Source organism: Mustela nivalis (genome assembly GCF_964662115.1).
Source record: "Mustela nivalis genome assembly, contig: HAP1_SCAFFOLD_679, whole genome shotgun sequence".
NCBI lineage: Eukaryota > Metazoa > Chordata > Mammalia > Carnivora > Mustelidae > Mustela > Mustela nivalis.
This window is the reverse complement of record NW_028135984.1, coordinates 405,880-411,481: the sequence shown is the minus strand read 5'-3', so window position 1 is coordinate 411,481 and position 5,602 is coordinate 405,880. Positions and strand designations below refer to the sequence as shown.

The 5,602-nt window shown below is 47.1% G+C and overlaps 1 pseudogene across 1 annotated transcript; it reads right to left on the bottom strand.

Annotated features, from left to right (window-relative positions):
* Positions 1 to 4,889: 4,889 nt before the first annotated feature.
* On the bottom strand, positions 4,890 to 5,382 carry LOC309857375 (large ribosomal subunit protein eL32 pseudogene; annotated as a pseudogene). Its single transcript has one exon. The product of its transcript is annotated as a large ribosomal subunit protein eL32 pseudogene (transcript).
* Between the last annotated feature and the right edge of the window lie 220 nt (positions 5,383 to 5,602).

Genomic DNA, 5,602 nt, shown 5'->3' with positions numbered 1-5,602 from the left:
AAGATTATAAGCTTACAATAAAGATATTAATGATGAGTCAAAGCTTTCAGTGACACACCCACACCTGCCTACAGTTCTCTGGCTAAAACATGGGTGGAATTGATGGGGTTAGAAGAACAGGAGGCACATAGGCCCGGACAGCACAGCCCCAGCAGATGCAGAATCCTGGTGTAGGTTTAGCTAGCTTTCATTGTCCTTTAAAATGTCAAAGCTAAAGAAATCTGGTAGGGTTATTGAAGTCTGATCCTGGGGGATGCCTGGTTGGCTCAGTCTGTTAGGCAGCAGCCTAACATGACTCAGGTCATGATCACAGGGTCCTGGGATCAAGTCCGGCATCAGACCCCTTACCCAACCAGAAGCCTGCCTCTCCCTCTGCCTGTTGCTCCCCCTGCTTGTGCTCTCTCACTGACAAATAAATAATCTTTAAAAAGAAAGTAGAAAGAAAAAAAAGAAAAGAAAAATAAAATCTGATCCACAGTATAGAACAACACAAAGGATGGTACTTTCTTGGGCTGATTTCTGTTTGTTTGATTTTAAGTAGGTTCCACAGCCAGCACGGACACGGACATTAGTGCAGGGTTTGATCTCAGGACCCTAAGACCATGAACTGGGCCAAAGGCAGACAATCGATTAAGCCACCCAGGCACCCCACTTTCTTGGGTTCTAATGGGACTTTTCCTAGTTTCTAATCCTAGCTGTACTGGCTGCCAGGGGGAATGAAGTCCAGCACCACAAGAAAAGCATCCCAAGGCAGCAGTCCTCTGCAGAAGATTTGCTGGTGGCTGCCATCATCAAAGAGTCAGTGGGTGAAGTTGTTGAAGCACAGTGGGAACAATGATAGCCACTGCCTTTTGGGTGTCACTGAATCATCCTACTCATCTTCAGGAAGCCTGGCCCTTCTCCAGTCAACGCAGCAGAAGCAAACTTGTTAGAAGAACAGGGGAGGGGGTCATCTCCCTCCCTCCCAGAAACTGAAGCAACCAGCCAAACAGTGCAGCACTGGAGTAAAAATAAAAATATGAAGGAATGTGGCTGCACCTGGGTAGCTCAGTCTGTTAAGCATCTGCCTTTGGGTCCGGTCCTGATCTCAGAGACCTGGGATCTGAGACCCACATCAGGCTCCATGCTCAGTGAGGAGTCTCCCTTTCCTTCTCCCTCTGCCCCTGCTCCTAGCTCATTCTCTCTCTCTCTCAAATAAATAAAATCTTTAAAATAAGAAATTTAAAAATGAAGGATTGAATCAAAATGCAGAATTCAGAAACAGAACTACAGATATAAAAACTACATATAAAAACCTGAAATATGACCCGGTGAGTGAGGAAGGATTATTAAATCATGATACTGTATGAATTGATTGCCAATTTTTTCTTAGAACATAGAGCACACTGCACTACACGAAAACGAAAACACAAAATTAGGATTGAATACAAAAACAAAATTATCAGTGTTATTCCATCAAGTGTTTCTCTAACCTACTGATCAAAACCTCAGTTCATCCTCCAAAAGAATCTGGGCACCACCTCAGCACACATGAACACATTTTCAGGCCACAGTTCACACTGCTCCAGTCCCCACTCTAAGTCCTGAGCCATGGGCTCCTCCAGGCAAAGCCACCACCAACTAGGCCCCTGCCCTAGAAATCCCCAAACCCAACCACTTCACAACAGGGAGACTCAGGGAGATTCAAATGGGCAGAAACGTGGGACTTTGACTTTTTTTTTTAAATTAAAAGAAAAATACAGCAAGAAACATTTCTAGCACAAAGTGAAGAGCTAATCTTTCACAATGTCGAGAGTATTAGAATTATCAATACACCATCAGTAGTTTGATAGGTCAAACAGGCCAAAAGCTGGAAACACAAGAGGAAATGCTCACAGCAAACAGACCTGAAAGCCAGGGCCTGGACCGGCTGACATGGCTCTGCTGCTTACCACAGTGAGAAAGTGTAACTTTCCTGGGCCTCAACTTCCCTCCTGGCCAGCAGGAAAGTGGCAACACCACAAAATTCATATCTGGTCGGGGATTACGTGAAAGGAGAATGCTCAGTGAGAGCCCCGCCACACCGCCCGTCCAGCCACAGTCTGTGCCCAGTGAATGGGAATTTCCTCTACTGCAGCCACACGAAGAGCTGAAGGATCTGCACAGGATGCCTGTTTATTTACCAGTCACAAAACCACGTTCTGCCATAAACAGAGAGGGCAAGAGACCCCAAGAGATGGGAATATCCCTCACCCTTGCCTGGACCAGGCTTTCAAGACAAGTTGGAAAGCCCACAGCAGCTCTGCCACTGACTCTGAATGAGCCTTTGGAAGACAACACCATCCCAAACAACAGTTTAATTTACTTCTCTTTAAAAAGCAGTGAGACAAGGTCTTGGCCACATCTTCATAAATTAACAGCTTAGGAGGCTAAACCCCAATGATTTAGTTATGTCCCCAGCAGGCACACCTCCACTCGTGGGCAGCTTCAGGGAGAAAGGGTGCCTCCCCATCCATGAGGACACCCTCTGACATTCATCTGAAGATGCTTCCTACCCATGGGCATTTACTCCCTGGAACCCCCCCCCCCCATCTAAGTTCCTCTCTGGATGCTGCATGAGGCAACTTCCTCACACCCCCATCACCACTGGTGACACCGCAGCTACCACCGAGCCTTCAAGCAGGGTGCACCTGTCTTTGCTGCCAAGCGTCCCATCAGCCCAGCTCCATCACTGATTTCTGTACCCATAATTAATTAACTTATGCATGTATGTATTTATTTACTTTTACAGCTTCATTTATTTTAGGGAGAGATAGACAGAGAGAGAGATACAGAGAGAGCACACACACACAAATACAGGGAGATAGAACCTCCAGCAGATTCTACACTGAGAGCAGAGCACACCTCAGGGCTCAATCCCACCACCCTGAGATCATGACCTTAGCTGAAACCAAGAGTTGGATGCTTCAACGACTGAGCCACCAGGCACCCCTCTGTACCCTTAATCTTAAGAAAAGACAGACACCGCTTCTTTCTGTCAGCCACGGCCTCATAAGCCATCTGTCACACAGCCAAAGTTTCCAGAGGGTAGGACCAGGTCTGCAACACCAGTGATGCCAGAGTATCTCCATAAAACTACAATCTAGTGAGTACCAGGCTCTGCTCTAAGCTCCTAATATGGCCTTCTATTTTGTACCCCTCACAGACCTACATGCTAGGTATTATCCACAGTGCACAGAGGAGGACACTGAGGTCCATGGCTTACCCAAGCGATTTACTTTTATGTGGCAGCAGCAGGGGCCTGAACCCAAGTCTGTGACTCCAAGGCCCCTCCGTCAACTCTGTTACTCATGCAGCCCCAACACAGTCATCAAATACCTCCCTAAACCCTCATCCCTCCTTTGAAAAAGCATGGTCTTCTGCCATTTCCCAGATGGGAAGAAAGCCGGCGTGAGCCAGATATAGTGACCTGCCCATGATGGTACAGGCGATGTCCCCCCTGTTCTCCCCCCAACACCCATGTCATTCTGCACGAGGCCCCATGGGGTCCTTCATGCTTCCAGTGGAAAACTCTGGTGAGACCACCAGTCTCCTGGCAGGCCTTCATCTTGACCCTGGAGGACACGACCAGTTAGGAGAAACCGGCTAGTTAAGCCTCTGAAATGGGGTCCTACCACCCAGGAAAACCCCCTTATCTCCAGGGCATCGCCCGTGTGAATTAGCTGGATTTGTAGAGGGCTCCACAAGCACCAGCCTTGCTGAGTCACTTTCTCTAAGGTGGTGGCTGAGACAAAAAGGACCCAGGAAAGAAAGGCATAGGCTGTTGTGGAACTCCAGTGCCTTGGCATCAACAATTAATGTGAGCAGCTGCCTCTGCTCACCAGATCTGCATTTTATGTGGGGCACACTGTTCAAAGTTTACACCCCCCATCTCTGTAACCTTCACGACAACCCCTGGACCATCATTACCACCTCACAGACAAGGAGACAAGGCATGAGGGGTGTGTAGAATGATGCAGCTCTGTGCTGGGGCCAACCTGGGGAGGACCCCACAGGCTTGCTCTTCCCACTGCTGCAGAAGCAGCTGAAAACAACGAGTTTTTCAGTTTGCATTATGTAGAGTGGAAAAGTCAACCATAAAGATCATTCAATTTTTAAATGGGTTATTCCTCAGGATAAAAACAGTTCCAAAAAATAATTTCCGAGAAGTTCAACATATTCCTCCTTCCAGGTGCCTGGAATGTGATGGAATGTTGTTAAAATAAGTTCTGGCCCATCAGCATGCCAGACAGAAACTGGAAGTAAGCTGTTACAGGTCCCCAAAGGCTCCGTCACAACCCTAAGGAGAAGACATAACTTTCACTGTCCCAAAGTGGTTATGTTTAAAAAAAAAAACAAAAAACAAAAAAAACAGGCACAGGTGGAACATTTTAAATTACAGACTTTCAATGCAGGGGCAGTGGGGGCAGGGGGGGGTGTCCCCCAACTACCCCCAAATGTTTCAGCTATATATAGTGACTTACCAAAGTGACTCATCACAAGTACCTACAAGGCGACTGACAGGCAACTGACCGATGAGGAAGGTATTCGGACTGCTTAACAAAACCAACACAACTTAGAATCTTCATTATTAAGAAGAGAAAACCACTTATTAAACACTCGCCAGGCACCAAACCCGCTAGGCACTGTCACACGCTCTACTCATCACAAGGCTGCCAAACTCAGTGCAGAAACTGAGGCTGAGTAAGTCACCTAAGGTCATGCAGCACCAGAAACTGGATTCCAACCAGGTCTGACATCAAAGCCCACCCCAGCTTGCTGCAATGCTTCAGAACCTAAGCTTTGTGATGATCAATAAACTACATGCTTAACAATGTTTACACATCTCTGTTAGAATTCAGGGAAAGGTGTTTTTTTTTTTTTTTAGTTTTATGGTTTTATTAACACAAATATGACGTGCACAACAAGCTGTCTATTCATTTTCTTCACTGCGCAGCCTGGCATTGGGATTGGTAACTCTGATTGCCAGCTGGGCTGCTCTTTCCACAATAGCTTTGCGGTTCTTGGAGGAGACGTTTTGAGCAATCTCTGCACAGTAAGATTTGTTACACATCAGCAGCACTTCAACTCCTTGACGTTGTGCACCAGGAACATCCTGAAGCCACTGGGCAACATGTGCTTTGTCTTCTTGTTGCTCCCGTAACCAATGTTGGGCATCAAGATCTGGCCCTTGAATCTTCTGCGCACCCTATTGTCAATGCCTCTTGGCTTCCGCCAGTTGCGCTTAATTTTGACATATCGGTCTGACTGGTGCCGGATGAACTTCTTGGTCCTCTTTTTAACGATCTTGGGCTTCACCAAAGGTCTGAGGGCAGCCATGATGCCCAGTAACAGATGGCTGCCACCTCCGCAGGCAGCGCCGAAGAAGAGAGCCCAGGGAAAGGTTTTTAAAAATGACATACACAAGGGGAAAAAATAATACAGGTTCTGGAGGCAGGCTGCCCAATGTTCAAATCTTGGCTCCTCCACTTGCAAGCTGTGTGACCTTGGACTCCTTTAGCTCCCCTGTGCCCATATTTCCATGCATTAAAATGGTAGCCATAACAGACCCTATCTCCTAAGG